The sequence below is a fragment of the Sabethes cyaneus genome, chromosome 1 (genome assembly GCF_943734655.1).
Source record: "Sabethes cyaneus chromosome 1, idSabCyanKW18_F2, whole genome shotgun sequence".
Taxonomy (NCBI): domain Eukaryota; kingdom Metazoa; phylum Arthropoda; class Insecta; order Diptera; family Culicidae; genus Sabethes; species Sabethes cyaneus.
Genome location: NC_071353.1, coordinates 90,772,229 through 90,794,118, shown reverse-complemented (window position 1 = coordinate 90,794,118; position 21,890 = coordinate 90,772,229). Strand labels below are relative to the sequence as shown.

Genomic DNA, 21,890 nt, shown 5'->3' with positions numbered 1-21,890 from the left:
TTTCAATATAACACATTGATGTGTTCTGCAAAGTTTTAGAGCATATTATTACAAGAAATTTTGCTGAAGACAGTAACCTTCTAGCTCTTCAGCGACGATAGAGAAATCTTATTTATTGTAAATGCACTTGTAAAATGAGTTTTTCTATTTCGGCTCTTTTTGTAATTGTTGTATGACTTTTTATTTATTACAAAGTTGTACAAATAGTAAAAATACACAACTTCACTGAATGTAGTATACCTCTATGTCTGCTTGTTTAGGATCTGTAGAACTTTGATTATAAAAAACACCCTAATTTTGACTCCAAATTATTCGACTACCAATTCGACGACTACATTTTAAACATTTTACATTTGCTGATAGTTTTGCTGCATACAGACACCATTTTTTTATATGAAGAAAGGAGATAAAATGTCAGTTGGGGCCAATTGCGGTACACCTCACATGCTGCTTGCTTCGGGTCTGTGATTTTCTGTCGGTTTATGCTGATCTGTTTTCCTAACAATTTAAAGTATTAATGCGTCGAATAATTCTGACATTTTGCTCATAACAAGTTTATTGAAGAATATACGTTAGTTAAACAATGATTTGTAACTTTATAACAATATGGCATTTAAAAACCTACACATGTTGTACAAAATACAGCAGCGTGAGTAACCGAAGGTTAATAAAAATTGATGAAATTTATTCAAGAAAACTTTATTGATGTGAACCAAATAGAATGGCTTTGCAGGAAATTATGCATAGTTCGAAAACCTATAAATTAGACCTTTACTACGCAATGTATATGTTAAAGAATAATATTTCTTCTTACAACTTAATTTTACTTGCACTTACCCACATTAGTAACAACTTACTCAGCAATTTCATGAGAAAAGGAACTATCAAAATTTATAAGTGCTGCCAATAGATGAATTATTTTCCGAAGACTTGTCGATTTCTATCTCAAATAGCAAGTAAGACCGTATAACAAAGGTTCCTTTCACCACTAGGTGGATTAAATCAGGTTTTACCTTTGTTATACAATATAACAAAGGTTTAGGAATTGGTCGAAAAACACGAAGTTGATCCGAGGCCCGGAGGGCCGTGTCACATATACCAATCGATCAGGTTCGACGAATGAGCAATGTCTCTGTGTGTGTGTGTGTGTGTGTGTGTGTGTGTGTGTGTGTGTGTGTGTGTGTGTGTGTGTGTGTGTGTGTGTGTGTGTGTGTGTGTGTGTGTGTGTGTGTGTGTGTGTGTGTGTGTGTGTGTGTGTGTGTGTGTGTGTGTGTGTGTGTGTGTGTGTGTGTGTGTGTGTGTGTGTGTGTGTGTGTGTGTGTGTGTGTGTGTGTGTGTGTGTGTGTGTGTGTGTGTGTGTGTGTGTGTGTGTGTGTGTGTGTGTGTGTGTGTGTGTGTGTGTGTGTGTGTGTGTGTGTGTGTGTGTGTGTGTGTGTGTGTGTGTGTGTGTGTGTGTGTGTGTGTGTGTGTGTGTGTGTGTATGTGTGTGTGTGTGTGTGTGTGTGTGTGTGTGTGTGTGTGTGTGTGTGTGTGTGTGTGTGTGTGTGTGTGTGTGTGTGTGTGTGTGTGTGTGTGTGTGTGTGTGTGTGTGTGTGTGCGCCTCAATTTTCAATCGCCTACTTCTCGGAGATGGCTGAACCGATTCGTCTGCTATAACTTTTATTTGAAAGGTATTATTACCTAGTATATCACTATTAAACTGTTTCGTGGTCCGACTTTTAGTTTCAAAGTTATAAGCAAAAATGTGAAAATTACGTGACACGATTTTCTCCTGAACCACATAATCGATTTCATCGATCTTAGTACCAAATAAAAGCTCTTACCATTGCTAAACTTCACGCGAATTTTTATTGAAAACAAACAAGTGGTTTAAGAGTTAGCCTTGAAAAACCAGTTTTGACAAGGTTCAAATGATCGCCTGTTTCGCAGAGATGGCTAAACCGATTTACGCGCTATTAGTTTCATTTGGCAGGTAATATAGCCGGATATTTCACTATTGAATGGTTTTTTGATTGGATGTTTATTTTGAAAGTTACGAGTAATTCAATACACCACACCAAAATTAACAATAATTTATAATGATTTTAACATAAATAAGCTAATTTCAATTATTTTAATATCAAACGAGAGGTTTTCACACTTTGAATATATATGCAAAATTTCATAAGAATTGGTTTCATCGGTCAAAAGATATCAATCCTCGAACGCTCGCGCCAACTTTTGCAACACAGTTACTCGCGCGCACAATAGCCCAAAACCAAAGAAAACGTGCGGACTAGAGTTTCAGACTAGGAAAACTTGGTTTTAAGTTTATCAAACCTTTGGAAGAGTTTCTTAAAATTGAAAGCTCTATCGTCTGGTAGAATCTGAATTTTGATTAATCCCCCTAAAAGTGAAATAAAACAATTATTTTCCTTCAGTTTCAATATAACACATTGATGTGTTCTGCAAAGTTTTAGAGCATATTATTACAAGAAATTTTGCTGAAGACAGTAACCTTCTATCTCTTCAACGAAGAGATTTTATTTATTGTACATGAATTTGAAAAATCAGTTTTTCTATTTTAGCTCTTTTTGTAATTGTTGTATGACTTTTTCATGTATTACAAAGTTAAATAAATAATAAAAATACACCACTTTGCTGAACATAGTATACCTCTATGTTTGCTTGTTTACGCACTGAAGAACTTTGATTACAAAAATACCCTGATTTTGACCCCGAATTACTCGACTACCAACAGACGGATACATTTGAACATTTTACATTTGCTGGTAGTTTTGTTGCATACAGACACCATTTTTCCATATGAAGAAACGAGAGAAAATTCCAGTTGGGGCCAATTGCGGTACACCTCACATGCTGCTTTGTTCGTTTCTGCGATGTCGGTTTATGCTAATCAATTTTCCTAACAATTTAAAGTATTAATGCATTGAATAATTCTGAACTTTTGCTCATAACAAGTTGATTATATTCTTCAATCGTTAGTATATACGTAATATACGATTTGTAACTTTATAACAATGTGGCATTCAAAAACCTACACATGAACAGAATACAGAATACAACAACGTGAGTAACCGAAGGTTAATAAAAATTGATGAAATTTATTCAAGAAAACTTCATTGTTGTGAATCAAATAGAATGGCATTACAGGAAATTATGCATAGTTCAAAAACCAATAAACTAGACCTTTACTACGCAATGTATATGTTCAAGAATAATATTTTATCTTACAACTTACTTTTACTTGCACTTACCGTCATTAGTAACAACTTACTCAGCAATTTCATGAGAAAAGGAACTATCAAAATTTATAAGTGCTTCTATTTGGTTCAAATTTTGTAAACTTATTCAATTTCCAAAAATTTAATGTAAACCAAACGTGTCGATTTCTATCTCAAATAGCAAGTAAGATCGTATAACAAAGGTTCCTTTCACCACTAGGTGGATCAAATCAGGTTTTATAATTTTGAGGTGGGAGAGTAAATTAGTAATATCCTGTATCGAAGCATCACTAGAGGTTGCATTTAAGCGCAAATTATTTAGGGTGAAAGTTCAATAACGATAGTCGTCCTTGCTCGCGTGTCCGAGGCATTTTCCATGGAGTTTCCACGGAATGTGCGGTTACTGCGCAACAAGGAGCAGTATAACAATAGCGAGCAGTGGACATTTGAATAGACGCCACGGTACTAGTGAAAATCAAGCAAGGACAACACAGAAGACTCTTTAGAATATAGCTTAGTAACCTTAAACATGGCCTAGCATAGCATAGTTTGACCGCCCGTGAGTTGCCCGCGTTTGATCTAAAATACGACTTAGTGACCTTAAGCAGAAGTCAAACTTGAGCAGCTTTAAGTCCTTAGGGGCCATCCATATACCATGTGGACAGTTTAGAGGGGGGTGGGGAGTATGGAAATGTCCACGCTTGTCCACGGAAGAGGGGGAGGGGGTATCGTACATGTCCACGTGGAAAAGATTTTTTTCATACCAAAAACAGAAATATTGAATTAATTATACATAACACACAATTAATTATACATAACATACATCTTCTGATGAGGCATATGCTGACGTAAACATATGAACCGAGCATTACGGAAGGATTCGTCTTCAGAAGATTTTACGAACCGCGTCGCATCAGAAAGGTCCTGTGTTGTGTGGAAGTAGGCGGAAAAGCTGAGGTGCTCTAGTTAGACAGGGATACTCTTGAGTCTTGACGGAGAAGAATCGTTAAGCAAAAGTCAACTGAAACTGACTTTCTTGCAGTCGATAATAATTCGCTGTAGACAAGATTACTATGAACAGAAGAATTCAGGTCCTAACACCTTGCATACGGATTTTAACGCTGCGGAAATTTTACAGAAAATGCACGGAAAAACTCAAATTTCCGCAGCGATTCAAGATCCGTATACATTGTGTCGGCCTTTAGACTGGAGCGTATGTTTTTTTATAAATACTGCATAAATCAAGTTGAAAGCAAAATTTAGCACCTTGCATTTCTGTTTTGTTAAATTACACATAAGAAAAAAAAATGTCTACGTGGACAAACAGGGAGGGGGGTAGGGGTTGAGTCAACTTGTCAACGGTGGGGACGGGGGGGTTGAAAATTGGTATTTTTCTGTCCACGTTGTATCTGGATTGCTCCTTAATAAGTCCTTTTGATCCGAGAAACGGCGTTCCGAAGTTGGCTGGTTCTGCCGGATTATTTTACTGGGATGGCTCGCGAGTCGGGCCGAGATCTAATTCTGGCTCTAGTTTTTAGAAGGTCGCATAATTAACGTTTTTGCATGGCTTATGTGATTTTCTGAATACAGTAATCCCCCCAATAAGGACGCTAATAGGGACCGCGTTAATGGAAACCGTGTTAATGGATTCTAGGTAGCATATGGGAATTGACCTAATTGGTGCCAACGTGGAATAACTCGTGATCCTGACCTAATAGACGGTTGGTGTCTTCGACAAAGTTGTTCAGTACATCAACGGGTTTTCATTGGATTATAGTATTGCGGAATTGTCTCACAACGTGGCGCTAGCGTATATGTAATATTTTGTATAGGCTGTATCTCGCGCTGCAGGCTATCTAGAAAGTTGCGGCCTTCGGGAAGGTTGCTCAAATGACTGCCACCTTCAAGATGGCATGGAAAAAAGCGCAGAACTGACTCACTACGTGGCGTTAGTGAATATGTAATCCTCTTATGAAGGCTGTATCTCACGCTGCTGGCTATCTAGCAAGTTGCGGTCTTCGAGAAGGTTATTCATATGACTGCGACCTTCAAGAAGGGATGGAAAATATTGCAGAATTGCCTCACTACGTGGCGCTGGCATATATGTAATCCTCTTATGAAGGCTGTATCTCACGCTGCTGGCTATCTAGCAAGTTGCGGTCTTCGAGAAGGTTATTCATATGACTGCGACCTTCAAGAAGGGATGGAAAATATTGCAGAATTGCCTCACTACGTGGCGCTGGCATATATGTAATCTTCTTAAGCAGGCTGTATCTTGCGCAGCTGATTGTCTGGAAAGTTGCGGTCTTCGGGAAGGTTATTCATATGACTGAGACCTTCAGCAGCGCGTGATACAGCCTGCTTAAGAAAATTACATATATGCCAGCGCCACGTAGTGAGGCAATTCTGCACTTTTTTCCATCCCTTCTTGAAGGTCTCAGTCATATGAATAACCTTCTCGGAGACCGCAGCTTGCTATATAGTCAGCAGCGCTAGATACAGCCTCCATAAGAAGATTGCATATATGCTAGCGCCACATAGTGAGGCAATTCTGCAATATTTTCCATCCCTTCTTGAAGGTCGCAGTCATGAATAACCTTCCCGAAGACCGCAGCTTGCTATATAGTCAGCAGCGCGAGATACATCCTTCATAAGAAGATTACATATATGCTAGCGCCACGTAGTGAGGCAATTCTGTAATATTTTCCATCCCTTCTTGAAGGCCTCAGTCATATGAATAACCTTCCCGAAGACCGCAACTTGCTAGATAGCCAGCAGCGTGAGATACAGCCTTCATAAGAGGATTACATATTCACTAGCGCCACGTAGTGAGTCAGTTCTGCGCTTTTTTCCATGCCATCTTGAAGGTGGCAGTCATTTGAGCAAGCTTCCCGAAGGCAGCTACTTTCTAGATAGCCTGCAACGCGAGATACAGCCTATACAAAAATATTACATATACGCTAGCGCCACGTTGTGAGACAATTCCGCAATACTATAATCCAATGAAACCACGTTGATGTACTGAACAACTTTGTCGAAGACACCACCCGTCTATTAGGTCAGGATCACGAGTTATTCCATGTTGGCACCAATTAGGTCAATTCCCATATGCTACGTAGACTCCAATAAGGATGTTCGACCGCGTTAATGGAATCACACGAGACCGTCCTTAATGGAAACGTTCTTATTCGAAACCGCGTTATTCGGGGGACTGCTGTACTAACGTCAGAATTAGTAATATGTTGCACGCCAATTCGCACAAAAATTAGCTAAAACTCTAAAATTTTGTAAATATTTTGTAAATTAAAAAATTCCTGAGTACTTTTCCAGTGATGTATAATTTTATTCTTGTATTTTAAATTTTCTTTCCTTATACACGTATTTATGTTGAATAAAAAGTAACAGCACTGTTCTTAACAACAAAACGAAGCCTGAAATCACAAAGCACCATTCGCAGTGAGTATCCAGCATGAACTATACATGTAGGTTCCGAGTACTCCTTCCATTTGAACAAACAGAAAGATCAGTGCTATACACACTACCTGCCAAATGCACGGCTTAGATTTAGCTCAAATTACTACACTATAAAGCGTTATTGTATTGACCATGCGCTGCAGTAGTCAGACATTACTAAAGGTAGTAGAGGTGGTCAGGTAAGGGTAAATTTACCTTAAGCTCGTACCCATTTCTAGCAGGTAGACCCACATCGAAAGCAGTGGAACTATAGCTATGGCGAAAGAAAGAAAACGCGCTAGATATTCCACGACTTTTGGTAAATTTTGCGATTACCTCAATCAGAGCAAATCCCATGGCGTAGATACCTCCCAAAATCAAGGACAGGTTGAATGCAATAACATCCAGTATTTGTTGACACTCCTGCTTAACGATGTTTCTTCTGCTACAGAACATTCCGTTACAGAACGGAACATAGTTTAACATAATTGAACCGGCGTTTCTACATTTATTCAATATCTCCGGAATGAACATATACATCTCACGCAATATGAAATCTCTCAAAATGTGGAAAGCACACCATTAATGAGAGCATTAATGAATTCATAACGCCGTTTTTAATGATTTTTGAGACGCCACCGGGCCCCTAAAAAGTAAAGCCTATAGGTGTTACATCCCGCTTTCGGAACTAGACCTTGTTTTTATTTGACAGGCTACTAGATGCTAGAGTACAGGACAATTTCGTGGTAGTCCTACGATCCTATTGGTGTTTACAGACTGACTGTAGAGGTCAGCTTGGAGGCCTCGTACCCTGCTATTTTATATAGTTGCGATGTTATAATCCATACCCCGCTCCACCAAGCGCGTTACGTTACGTACGTTTTGTTGATGGACCCGACGATATTCTTAAATAGGGCTTACGGAAAAGAGGCAGTCTGCTCCCAAACAAATTTCATCGTATCTCGGAATCCGGTAGCGTTTAGCACCACACGACATTCTTCGAAATATGTATCCGAAATATCATCCGAAACAATCGAACTAATCAGAAGAGGCGAAACGTTTTTGCCTGAATTTGTATAGTGCATCCACCGGAGGGTATGAACTGCTGCTGGTGCTTGTCGAGTAGGTCAAATTTTGAGCTTTCCGACAGCTAATACAAATCCAACTTATTCACTAGGCCCGGCAAATTACAAACAGCTATGGAAACAAGGGCCACAGGCATTAGACGACTTACAAAAACGGAATCAACTCCTATTCATTTTTGATTATAACGCTTGCGAATCCTGAAAGTAAATAGTAAATAGGCAAATTAAACAAACTCCCATTATTGTGCGCGATCTGTTGCGGATTGCGGTCATTGCGGCTATAATGAAACAGTCGCTGATATGCGATTGTTAATGACCTAGAAATACTGCCACAAAATTTTAAACTGAATATGTATGAAAAATACCGCTTTCTGGCATTAACTTACAGAAATTGAACCAAGAAACGCTGCATTATCATCGACCAAAAATTAATTGCAAAACTGGAAGCAAAGTGAGATCGCGGGGAAAGCTAAGCAAAGTTTATGTTAACAGTTTAACACACACACATAAATGTCGGCGTGGTCGCCTAAGTATTTAAAACATGCATTGTGTATGACATGATGCAGTTTTATTTTTGACAGTTGCAAATTATAAAAATGTCGAGCAGTTTATAACATAATCGGAACTTTGCGTTGGGAACGGCCTTAGCGTGTAAGATCCTAACCACCCCGGGCACAATTTTTGTTTGTGTGACTAATTGATGTCTTAAATAAATTAAAAAGTTAGCAAATTAGTATGATAAATGAATTATTAAAAGATAATGTGAAGAAGATCGATGTCCAAGTAACTGTGCCGTCACTGAAGAGATATGATAAAGCAACAGCTAATTGTTTATTGTAATGAGGACAAGTGAAATTTATTTAGAGGACCTCATACTAACGATCTGAGTAACTTTTATTCGGTAATAAATATTTAGTAAAACATTCAGCCACACAATTCAAAATTATTCAATCATTCAGGCAGTATTTTTAATTAAGCAAATGCTTTCAAATATCTTCTACTTTAAAATTGTCGAAGTTATAAGAAGGTTTAACTTTCTTCGTAAATGCAACAGTAGGAGAGATTAATTTATTTATTTATTTATTTGTTTTCAAACAAATGTTACCAGATCCGGTTGGATATCGAAGAAAAATCTTACAATCATTTTAATTTATGATTAAAATAAAAATATTGCAGGATGCAAAAAATTATGTATTTTTTCTATATTTTACAATAATTCATTCCAATGATGTTCCCATCTCATGACAGTACAAACGTGATGGACCAAACACCATCTGCGGTAACGCACACATGTATGGAATTTGACAGCAATAGATCCCCCCTGATTCCGATGAATGATTCGGACCATGGCAGCCACGTTCCGGAAGCGCAATGTTTGATATGGTATATACTGGCCTAACGGAACGACGTTCATCGCGAGCACCACGAGATTCGGAAACTAGTAGCGACCCACGGCGTTATTTGGAATAAAAACTCGGATGGCAAACGCCTGAATTATGCGTACCGTCGGTGCCTTATGTACCTATAAGCATAAAATGGACCCTACAGTTCACAGCCCCTTATTCAGTGACTTCTATCTCTACACCCTACCTACTCGTGGTACCAGCCGAGCATACGAGCAACCTTGGTTAAGATCGGATAATCAACCCCAATGGAAGCCAGGGTCGTATACAAGCAGGGCTTCGATGGCCCTCCGGCGAACAGGGGGTGCTGTAGCATGCTTTGCAAGCCGCCACCACGAAAAAAACTAAAGCACGGGACGAAGAACAGGGAAATTCGGACTGGAACAATCGTGATGAAAAACGACTATGGACTGGAAACACGGGACGTGGAACTGTCGATCGCTCAACTTCCAAGAGGGCACTCGAGTGCTTTTCGACGTACTGAAGAGTCGCAAGTTAGGCGTCGTAGCGCTGAGGGAGTGTTGGAAGAACTCAACGGTACGTACGTTCAGAGATGGACATACTATCTACCAGAGCTGCGGCAACAAACACGGGCTGGGTACAGCTTTCATAGTGATGAACGAGATGCGGAAATGGGTGATTGGGTGGTGGCCAAACAATCCTCGAATGTGCAGGTTCAGAATCAAGGGTCGGTTCTTCAATATAAGCATTATCAACGTGCACAGCCCTCACCTCAAAAGTACCGATGACGACAAGGAAGAGTTCTACGCGCAGTTGGAGAACGTGTACGACCGCTGCCTAAAACATGATATCAAGATCGTCATCGAGGATCTCAATGCTCATGGTCGGTCAGGAGGAGGAATACAAACCGATGATTGGAGGATTCAGCGCACACTTTGCCGCCTCCAAGAAGATGGCCGTATGTAGTACCTTCTTCTAGCACAGAATCCTATACAAGTACACCTGGAGGTCAGCAAATTAGACAGAATCACAGATCGGTCACGTTTTGATCGACGGTCGGTACTTCTCAGACGGCAGATCCTATCGAAGCGCTAACGTTGACTTGGATCACACAACTAACTTGTTTTTATGATTAATAGCTTATTCAATCGTTGTATAGTTAATTATCGGGCAACAAACGCTTGATAAGCCGTTATTCAACAAAAATGTTTGTTGGGCACTACCTAGTGATGGTTAACATGCGCCCAAAACTCTCCGTTGTGAACAACACTCGGTACCGACGACAGCCTCGGTTAGATCTCGCGCGGCTGAAGCAGCCAGACGTCGCCGCAAACTACGCGCGTTCACTCGAAGCTGAGCTGCCGAGGACTCGAGGACTGTTGGAACACCTTCAAAACAGCCATCAGTAGTGTAGCGGAGAGCTTCATCGAGCATGTAGTACGGAATCAGCGGAACGATTGGTTTGGCGATGATTGTAGGAAGGTGATAGATGGCAAGAACGCTGAGCGTGCGTAGTGCCACACGTCGGAACGTGGAAAGAAAAACAGAAGAAGTTGCAGCGAAACCAAATCTTCCTGGAGAAAAATAACCCTACCGGGAAGAGCAGGATTATGCACAGTTGGAGCTGCTGCATCGTTCTCAGGAAACACAAAAGTTCTACCAGAAACTGAACGGATCCCGCAAAGGCCTTGTGCCGCGAGCCGAAATGAGTCGGGATTAGAATGGCAGTACTAATCTGACGGACGACCGCGAGGTGACCGATAGGTGGAAGCAGCACTTCGACGAACACCTGAATGCGCCCAGGCGGCGGGGAAAGCGATTTCGATGGTGCAACAAACGGAGAGAGGTGCCAGATCCAACGATAGGCGAAATTAAGGAGGCAATCATGCAGCTAAAGAATAAGTCAACTCGGAAAGGCGGCATCGTAACGGAGCTTATTAAAATGGGACCAGGAAAGCTGGCCGTTTGTATGCACCGGCAAATTGTTAGAATTGTTAGAATAGAATTGTTAGAATTGTTGCGATATGGAGCAGCTACCGGAGGATTGGAAAGATGGGGTTATCTGTCCGATCTATGAAAAGGGCAACAAGTTGGATTGTGAGTACTATCGGGCGATCACCGTTCTCAATGCCGCCTATAAAGTGCTGTCCTAAATCATTTTCCGCCGACTAGCGCAAATTGTGAACAGATTTGTGGGAACTTATCAAACCGGTTTCGTAGAAGGTCGGTTTACAATAGATCAAATATTTACACTGCGGCAGATCCTCCAAAAGAGCCGAGAGTTTATACGCACCTTTTGTTCGTTGACTTCAAAGCCGCATATGATACCATCGATCGGAAAGAGCTTTATAAAATCATGGACGAGAAGTTTCCACAGGAAGCTAATCGAACTGATTCAATTTACTATGGACATTCAACATAGCGGTAAAACATTATGAACCGAGCGGATATCAACACTCGGGGCACAATCTTCAACTTCTATGGCAATTCGTCTGCTTTGCCGATGACATAGATATTATCAGCAGAACTGTGTGGCGGTGACTGAACAGTACACCAGACTAAAGCGCAAAGCAGAAAAGATTGGGTTAAAGGTAAATACGTCTAAAACAAAGTACATGCTGGCCAGCGGAACCAAGGCCGAACGACGCCGCTTATGCAGTAGTATATTGATTGACGGCCATGAGTTTGAGATTGCTGACGAATTTGTCCACCTTGGCTCATTGGTAACGGCGTACAATGATACCAGCCGTGAGATTCGGAGGCGTATTACCAGCAAAAGTCGTGCTTACTATGGTCTTCACAAGCAATTGCGGGAACAGACTAAGTCCCCGTACAAAATGCACCCTGTACAAGACGCTTATTAGACCGGTTGTTCTCTACGGGCATGAAACATGGGCAATGCTCGAGGAGGACTAGCGAGTTCTCGGAGTTTTCGATCGGCGACTGCTAAGAACGATTTTCGGCGGTATACAGGAGAACGGAGTATGGAGGCGGAGGATCAACCATGAACTCGCACAGCTCTATGGCGAACCCAGTATCCAAATGGTGACTAAAGGTGGACGAATACGATGGGCAGGGTATGTTGCAAGAATGCCGGACAACTACCCTGCAAAGGTGGTATTTGCCTCAAAGCCGGTAAAAACAAGACGACCAGAAGCACAGCGAACAAGATGGTTAGACTAGGTGAAGCGAGATCTAATGGAGAGTACTTGGAGTCCAAAGAAATTTAGAGCGGCAGCCTATAACCCAGTTAATTAAACAGACCTTGTTTAACAGGCTTTGGAGCTGGACGGCAAATCACCTAAGTAAATAGAATTAAAACTCAGTTTGATTGATAATTGATAATCGGCCATTTCAATAAAACTTCTACTTTGTTCTACTTTTCCAGTGCAAACCTTATGTGAGAAGTATAGCAAACTCATTTATTCATACCGTCTAATACGCCGTAGTTGAAAGCGAGTTCTTAACATGATCAGTATTCAATAATTTTCAATCACTGCCATGTCCTTAGTAATAGAATAATTTCAAATTGTGTGGCTGAATGTTTTACTAAATTTTTATTACCGAGTAAAAATTAACCAGGTAGTTAGTATGAGGTCCTATAAATAGATTTCACTTGTTTTCAATACAATAAAAAATTACTGTTGCTTTATCATATCTCCTCTTCAGTGATGGTACAGTTATTTGAATATTGATCTTCGCATTATCTTTTAATAACTCATCATCCTAATTTGCTGACGTTTTACTTTATTTACACCATGATAGAAATTAATTAGACACACAAACAAAAATTGTGCTTGAGTGGATAGGATCTTACACTCTGAGTAAGATGTTACGTTCTTCGTTGACGTTTTTTCACTCCATATCCTTAGTGTATGCATTCATGTAGTTCAACATCTAATTCGTTCATTGTTTTGTTTTCCCGTTGCTGCTAACGGTGACCACCGCTTTCGCCTCCACCTCGACGGTTCGACTGCCTCCTCGCTATCCGCTGGGATATCCACTGCATGCTCAACGACCGTCCATCCAACGGAACTCAATTCTACTGTTTCATCGCTTTTATTGCGTTAGCTCGACCTTCGAACACAACTCTCTGCTAGTGACTTACCTAATCGGTTATCACTGATATGCCGAAGTCTAGGTTTGAATGCACCACCTTGGTGCTGCCAGTCCACCTATTCCAAGCCCGGCTGCCGCCAAAAGGCGATTCGTGCAAGCTCTCTCGCACATACCATGCTTCTAAGCGCTGTTTACGTCGTCCTGTGCTTATTTCGAACGTTGAATTCTGCCGCGGTTGCGCCTCTTTACACATTATCGCCACCACCTGACGGAACACGATTTGAACGGAAACCTCCACCACCGGATATTCCATTATATGCACGGTTTGGCCTTGGTCCGTCACCGCCGCCGGAACGATAAACTTCTCCACGATTACCGCCGCGTTGTGGCAGCTGCGATATTATCCAGACTCATACCGAGTTTGTCCACTATTTTGGTACTCGCATTTGTTTAGTTTTATAAGCCACAATATCAATTTTAAAACTAATGCACCTGCAACACGAACGTGATGTAAACTCTTTTTTTTACGATGAATTAGGAAACAATTAAAATTTACCGTAGTTCTATTGATCAGTCAGAAAGGAAAGCAACGATTTTCTCTGGGACCTTCGGTGGCCTCCGGGAACTTCCTTCAATGGTGTTTCGTTTCGCACAATTTTCTCGAATCATACCGGGAGAACAAGTCGCGATTTACTGAAGTTTTGGAGCGTCTTAGTAGTTATTTTTTTTTTATTTTTAAGTCGCGATACCAATTTTAGAACTAATTCACCAGTAATACAAATACGAACGCGACGTAAGCTACTTGTTTCGCGATGAATAATCACAAAATAGTGAATCAGCATACAATTAAACAATTAATTTCCGAAGTTCGATCAAAAAGAAAAATTCGGCTGTCAAGGTGTCTTGTAAAACTGAAAACAACAACAAATAACTCCGCTATAAGGGGTTCCCAATAGCATTGATTACAGTACCACAGCAGGAAAATGTTAACTCTGATTATTTTAATAATTAATAGAAATCTTGCTCTTGTGATTACTAAAAAATACCTGTAGTTACTCAAAATTGTTATTAATTGTTGCATTTATTACCTTTACAGGTAATAAAACACGATTTTTTCGTTAAAACCGTCAAAACTTCGAAGAAATCTCCGATTACTACGTACTTGTATGAATGACTGAAAACCCCTTGAACGATCTATTGCGCCGAGAAATATTTCAGAAACATTTCGGAAACTTTCACCATGACAGCTGACAGTCGAGCAAGTTTGTCATTTCGAGCAGATTCAGTCGACTTACAAATGTACAATTTCCCTCGACGTGACAGTGACTCGACAGTGACTGAGTCGAGTCGAGTAGGTCGACGTGACTTACAAAATAGGGCACATATTTATAGATGTTCTTATAAATGGCAACCCAAGTAACCGTGTTCATTTTGACTTTGGGCGTCCACATATCACTGAAAGAAAGAACTTTCGAAAATGGTGCCGCTGGACAACTGATAAATGGACTGCCTAAAGGCCAACCCAGCATCTAATGGAACTGAAGCCGTGGAAAATAAATAGCTGCTGCTATAAATTATTGGATTTGAATAATTGAGAGACTTTGTAATGGTCACATCGAAAAATGGTAGCCAAACTGTAAGCGTAATTTTTGTTTTAAGAAAATCGTATTCGTTTTATTAGTTACTACTTAGTAAAAAGCATTGATACATTCGCCAACCCAACTGCTACTTTAACAAACGTCAATTATTGAAATTAAAGAAAACTAATAGTGGAATTCAATCGTAATTTTTTTTGAATTCCAATCTTCCGCTAAGGCCCTTAAAATACTTAAGTCAAACATCAATTAATCCTGGTCGTCTTGTTCCTACCTGATTTGAGGCAAAAATTATCTTTGCAGGATGGATGTCCGGCATTCTTGCAACATGCCCTGCCCATCGTATCCGCCCAGCTTTAACCACCTTTCGGATACTGGGTTCGCCATAGAGCTGTGCGAGTTCATGGTTTATCCTCCGCCTCCATACTCCGTTCTCCTGTACGCTGCCGAAGATCATTCTCAGCACTCGTCGTTCGAAAACTCCGAGCACTCTTCGAGCATTGTCCATGTTTCATGCCCGTAGAGAACAACCGGTTTAATAAGCGTCGTGTACAGGGTGCATTTTGTACGGGGACTAGTCTACTCGACCGCAATTGCTTGTTAAGTCCGTAGTAAGCACGACTTCCGCTAATAATACGCCTCCGAATCTCACGGCGGGTATCATTGTTCGCCGTTACCAGTGAGCCAAGGCATACAAATTCGTCGACTACCTCAAACTCATTGCCGTCGATCAAACGGCGTCATGTACTTGTTTTAGACGTATTTATCTCTAACCCAATTTTTTCTGCTTCGCGCTTTAGTCTGATGTACTGTTCAGCAACCGCCATAGATATTCTTCCGATAATATCCATGTCATCGGCAAAGCAGAGGAATTGACTAGATTGGATGAAGATCGTGCCCCGCTTGTTGATATCCACTCGGTTAATAGCACCTTGTAGCGGTATGTTGAACAGCAGGCATGAAAGACCATCACCTTGGAGAAGCCATCATTCTCGTCAATGATTTTACATAGCTCTTTCCGGTCGAGGGTATCATATGCGGCTTTGAAATCAACAAACAAATGGCGTGGGAACTCTGTATTTACGGCCCTTTTGCAGGATCTGTCGCAGTGTAAATATTTGATCCGTTGTAGACCGACCTTCAGCGTAGCCGGCTTGGTAAGTTCCCACGAATCTGTTCGCAATTGGTGATAGTCGGCGGAAAATGATTTGGGACAGCACTTTATAGGCGGCATTGAGAACGGTGATCGCTCGATAGTACTCACAATCCAACTTGTTGCCCTTTTTATAGATCGGACAGATAACCCCATCTTTCCACTCCTCCGGTAGCTGCTCTGTATCGCAAATTCTAACAATTTGCCAGTGCATACAAACGGCTAGCTTTTCTGGTCCCATTTTAATAAGCTTCTCCGATGCCATCTGATTTGCTGTTCTTTTGCTGCATGATGGCCTCCTTAACTTCGCCTATCGTTGGGGCTAGCACTTCTTCGTTTGTTGCACCGTCGAAATCGCTTTCCCCGCCGCCATGGTTTTCCGACAGGGCGTCATACAGGTGTTCGTCGAAGTGCTGCTTCCACCCATCGGTCCCCTCACGAACGACTGTCAGAATACTGCCATTCTTATCCGGATACATCTCGGCTCGCGGAGCTCCCGCAAATCCTTTGCGGGATCTGTTCAGTTTCTGATAGAATTTTCGTGTTTCCTGAGAACGACGCAGCCGTTCCAATTCTGCACACTTCTACAATCATCGTCAAATCAATCGTTTTGCTGATTCCGTGCTACAGCTTCGAGTGAATGCGCGTAGTTTGCGACGAAGTCTGGCTGCTTGAGCCGTGCGATATCTAACCGAGGATGGCGTCGGAACCGAATGTTGTTCACAAAGGAGTGTTTTGGGCGCATCTTATTCATCACTAGGTAGTGGTCTGAGTCAACGTCATAAATCAAATTGATTGTACGATTTTTCTTACATATCCAACCGGATCTAGAAACTTTGCTCATTATCCCTTAGAAACATTAAATTTCTAGCCGGCAGCTCCATATAAAGGATTTTTAGGAGATATTTTTGAAAATTAAGGATATTCTTTTCTTTCTTAATTTAGAACTGTTAGTCAGAGATCTCCGTACTAGCTTTGTACTTATCCAGAATGAAAGCACTTTCTGAATAATGAAACAACCGAATTTCGTAATTTTTATTCAAATCTCACTTGAATTGACCAAAGTATATTCTAATATATAACCACATTCAGTCATTTTTTTTCAGATTTATTATTTATTCAATTATAATATTGTAAAATTTGTTTGACGACAAATAAATATATAAATCTCTCCTACTGCTGCATGTCTGAAGAAAGTTAAACCTTCTTATAACATAGAAAATTTTAAAGTAGATGTTTGAAAACGACATTGATTTGCTTAATTAAAAAACACTGCCCTGAATGACTTAATAACTTACTAAATGTTTTACTAAATGTACTGAATGTTTTACTAAATGTTTATTACCGAATAAAAATTAATCAGATAGTTAGTATGAAGTCCTCATTTCACTTGTCCTCATTACAATAAACAATTAGCTGTTGCTTTATCATATATCTTCAGTGACGGCACAGTTATTTAGACATTGATCTTCGCATTACCTTTTAATAACTCATTTATCATACTAATTTGCTGACTTTTTAATTTATTTAGAACATCAATTAGTTACACAAACAAAAATTGTGCCTGGGGTGGTTAATATCGTACACTCTAATGATTAACATGTTACGTTCTTCGTTGACGCTTCTAGTTCAATATCTAATTGCTCTACTGCATTGGTTTCCGGTTGCTGTCGACGGGGACCGCCGCTTTTGCCTCCACCTCGACGGTTCGTTTGGTTGCATCCTCCTCGCTATCTGCTGTATGCACATCGGGAGTCAATCCAACGGGACTCCATTGTACTGTTGCTTCGGCCCGATGTTCGAACACAACATCTGCTGTACCTAGTGATCTACCCGATCGGCTATCACTGATCTCTGATATGCCGAAGTCAAGGGTTGAAACCATTAACTTAGTGCTCCCAGTCCACTAGCTCCGCCTATTCCAAGCCCGGCTATCGCCAAAAGGCGACTCGTGCAAACTCCCTCGAACATACCATGTCTTCTAAGTGCTGTTTACGTCGTTCTGTGCTTTATTTCGAACGTTGAATTCTGCCGCGGTTGCGCTTCTTTAGACACCACCGCCACCACCTGATGGAACACGGTTTGAACAGAAAACTCCGCCTCCGGATATTCCATTATATGGCTTGGCCTTGGTCCGCCACCGCTACCGGAACGATAGGCTCCTCCACGATTACTGCCGCATTGTGGTAGCTGCGATTTCAATATTAACCAGTCTCATATCGATTTTGTCCCCTCTTTTGGTACTGGGATTTGTTGTTCTTATAAGCCACAATATCAATTTCAAAACAAATGCACCTGCAACGCAAACGTGATGTAAACTATTTATTTTGCAGTGAACTAGCATACAATTAAAATTTACCGCAGTTCTCTCGACCAGCCAGAAAAGAAAGCAAGGTTAATCGGAGTACTACCACGAACGATTTTCACTGGGGCCTTCGGTGACCTCCGGGACCTTCCTTCAATTGTTTCGTTTCACAGAATTTTCTTGAATAACACCGGGAGAAAAAATCGCGATACCAATTTGAAAACTAATTCACGAGGCAATACGAAGACGAACGCGACGTAAACTACTTGTTTCACGAAGAATAATAAAAAAATACTGAATTACAAACAATTAAACTTTCAGCAGTCAGCACGGGCAAAACAAAACAAACTCACTCGACGCTTGGTGACAGTTCAGTCACTAACTTTCGAGCAGTCGGCTCTATCGAGTAACTCGACGAAATCTGTCGAGTGTGACTTACGAAATACCAAAATAGGCCTGTCGAGCAAAGTGACAGTCGACGTGACTTACGGAATAGGGCCCTATCACGAACTTAGAAAACAACCAACAAGCATGTATTCCGTGCTTTACCAGACGCTGGAAGTGGACCGACATACTCCATCGCAAGGAATTGCCACGGGTATTGGGCCATTTTCTTCTGTTCAGCCGTGGGCGTAGTACTATTTTGATTTGAAGCTTTGCTCATTTGGTAGACTAAACAACTCTGGCAGGTTCGCTTCACCTCGCTACTCATAAACGGCAAGTAGTATCGCTCTCTGACCGCATTCAGGGTTTTCTCCGGACCAAGGTGGGCTTTCTCATGAATTTCCCGTACCATCTCCGTGATCTCCGGCTTTGCAGGGTAACTTTTCCACTGGAATCGGGGGTCTTCCACTATCCCATCCACCTTCACGAACTTCCAAATCTCACCGCAGGCAACTCGAAAATTTGCATATTTTGCGGGATCCTGCTAAATCTTTGCCGCCAGATTTCTCTGTTCGGCGTCGAAGGTCTGGACGGCAATCATCTCTACGGATCTGGAAAGGCAGTCCGCCAAGATATTGCTCTTACCCTTGCGATACTCCAGTTCAATGTCGTACGACTGGATTTTCAGGGCCCACCGCAGAAGTTTCGCATTTCCAGACTGTACGCCAATAGAGAAAAGCCACAACAGGCTTCGGGCGTCGGTAACAACCTTAAACCGGGTTCCCTCGACATAGTGACGGAAATGTTCTATCGCAAGAAGCACTCCCAGACACTCCTTCTCTACATTCGCGTATTTCCGTTGAGTGCTGCTAAGTTTCTTGCTGAAGTACGCTATAATTTGCGGAACATTGTTCTGGCGCTGAATCAGCATTATCTGAGGCGTCTGATTCGATGGAAAACGGCAGCGAAAAATCGGGGTTTCCCAAGATAGGTGCTGATACTAACGCGGCTTTTAATTCTCCGAAGGCCAATTCTGCTGCATCAGTCCAGACAAACTTTGATCTCGACTTCTTCAGGAGATCTGATATCGGTGCCACAATTCGGCTGTATTCCCGAATGAACCGCTGATAGAAACCAGCCAGGCCCATCAAACGGCGGATATCCTTCACGTTCCGTGGGCGGGCGTAGTTCAAGATTGGTGCGATAAGGCCATTGTCTATCGCCACCCCCTCCTCGGTCAGCAGATAACCTAAATAAGTTACCTGTTTGCGACAGAACCGACTTTTGTCCAGAGAAATTGTGAGGTTCGTTTTCGTCAATCGGTTCGCTACGATTCTCAGGAGCCGTACGTGTTCTTGAAACGTCTTCGTCGCAATGACGATATCGTCTAAATAGACGAACACGTTTGGCTCCAAATCGAAGCCTATCACGCGATCCATGAGTCGGCACATTGTAAAGGGGGCATTTGTTAGGCCAAACGGACAAACCTTGAAGTGGAATAATCCTTGTGGCGTCCTGAAGGTGGTATAATCCCGGCACTCCTCTTTAAGAGGAATTTGGAAATACGCATCCTTCAGGTCCACCACAGAATAAAATTTAGCTTTACCAAGCCGGTGAAATATTCCCCCCATATTGCGCATGAGGTAGGAATCTTTTTTGGTAAAGCTATTTATCCGCCGTGAGTCCAGACATACTCTCAGTTTACCATTCGTCTTGCGAACGGGAACTAAGGCACTTGCCCACTCACTGGTACATTCCTCAATGGCATCCATCCATTTGTACCTCTCCAGTTCTGCTTCCATCTCAGCCTGTATCGCTGGTGAACAACGATACAGTGGTTGCCGACAGGGCTTTGCTTCCTCCTTTAACACGATCTCATGTTGCAGAAACGATGTCCTTCCTAGTCGGTTTTCGGTTGTGCACGGAAACATTTTGATTGCTTCTACCAACTGATTCCGGTCTATGTCCGCCAGTTCATGCTCGGTCCCGACTGTCTCTGGCGTGGTCTTGGAAGGTTCGGGTAGTTCCAACGCGGGGATATCGAGCGTTTCGTCCGGTCCTGACGGCTTTAGCGCCGGTAACGTGGTAATCGACGAAAATCTCACTTCTGCATCACAGTCACCGGGCCTTGCTGCTTCCACCGTGGTCACCCGTTCGAACCCATTTTCCCTATAATCATGGGTTGGATCCCAAACTGTTTCCAAAAGTCGTAGCCCAAGATTAACTTCTGAGAGACCTGCGGAACTACTAGCGTCGGAATGACTTTGGTTAATCCTCTAAAACGCACGGGCAATGATACATAACTCAGACTCTCGTGGATAGTCTTTTCGGCGGTCACAATTTTCAGCGGGCTGACCTGGAGTGTTAACCCGTTCCGTTCAGCAATGTCAGGTATATTAGTTACACTGACACTCGCTCCGGAATCTAATAGCGCATCAAACTCCTCGTCGAAAATCTGTACGGCGATGTGTGGGTAGCTTCCCGTTTGGACACGAACCTCGCACACCTTCTGAAAGGGATCTTCATACTCATGGGGAACATTTTTATCACCAGGAATGCTATCGCTCTCTCTCTCGCATTCCCGCCTTAGTTTCCCGATCCCCTATTCATTCCGACCGTTCCGGTTCGCGGATGACTATCACAATTCGTCGATACGGCTCCAGGATTTCCGCATATATAGCAGAAAATTCGCTTCTCTTCCATGCGCTGCCTCCACACATGTCCGTTTTTATGACAGTTCCAACATAATGGACCTGAACGCTCGGCTACGCGTTCCGGCGGCTGTCGTGAGGAACACGGGGTCATGTGTATCGATGCGGTACGCGTAGTACTCTAGCTTTCGCAAAGTTCGCACCTTGCGACATGCAAGTTTTGCTTGGTAATGTGGACGCATGTTGTCCCATATCACCTCGAACAAACGGTGCTGGTCTAACGGTGCAGTCAACAGTTTGTTTAGCCGCTCTATTTCTATCTTGTATGAAAGAAAGGTCTCGTTTCGGTGCTGTTTGCGATCGTAAATACGTTGCCTAGTCCCTTGATCCTTGTTGGGGTTACCGTACATATACCGTAGCCTTTCCTCAAAGTCCTCCCAAGTGAGAAACTCGTCGGAATAGCATAGATACCAGTCATAGGCTTCCCCTCTAAGGATCGTATGGATTCGTTGCAGGAGCACATCGTTCGCAATACGGTCCATGTGGGCTAAGCGGCAGACTTTGTGCAGGAAATCCTCTAACGAGCGTTGTCGACTATCTCCGCTGTACGTCAGATG

General features: G+C 42.0%; 1 pseudogene; it reads right to left on the bottom strand.

Annotated features, from left to right (window-relative positions):
* Positions 1 to 12,981: 12,981 nt before the first annotated feature.
* Positions 12,982 to 19,034, bottom strand: LOC128745930 (THO complex subunit 4-A-like; annotated as a pseudogene).
* Positions 19,035 to 21,890: the final 2,856 nt, after the last annotated feature.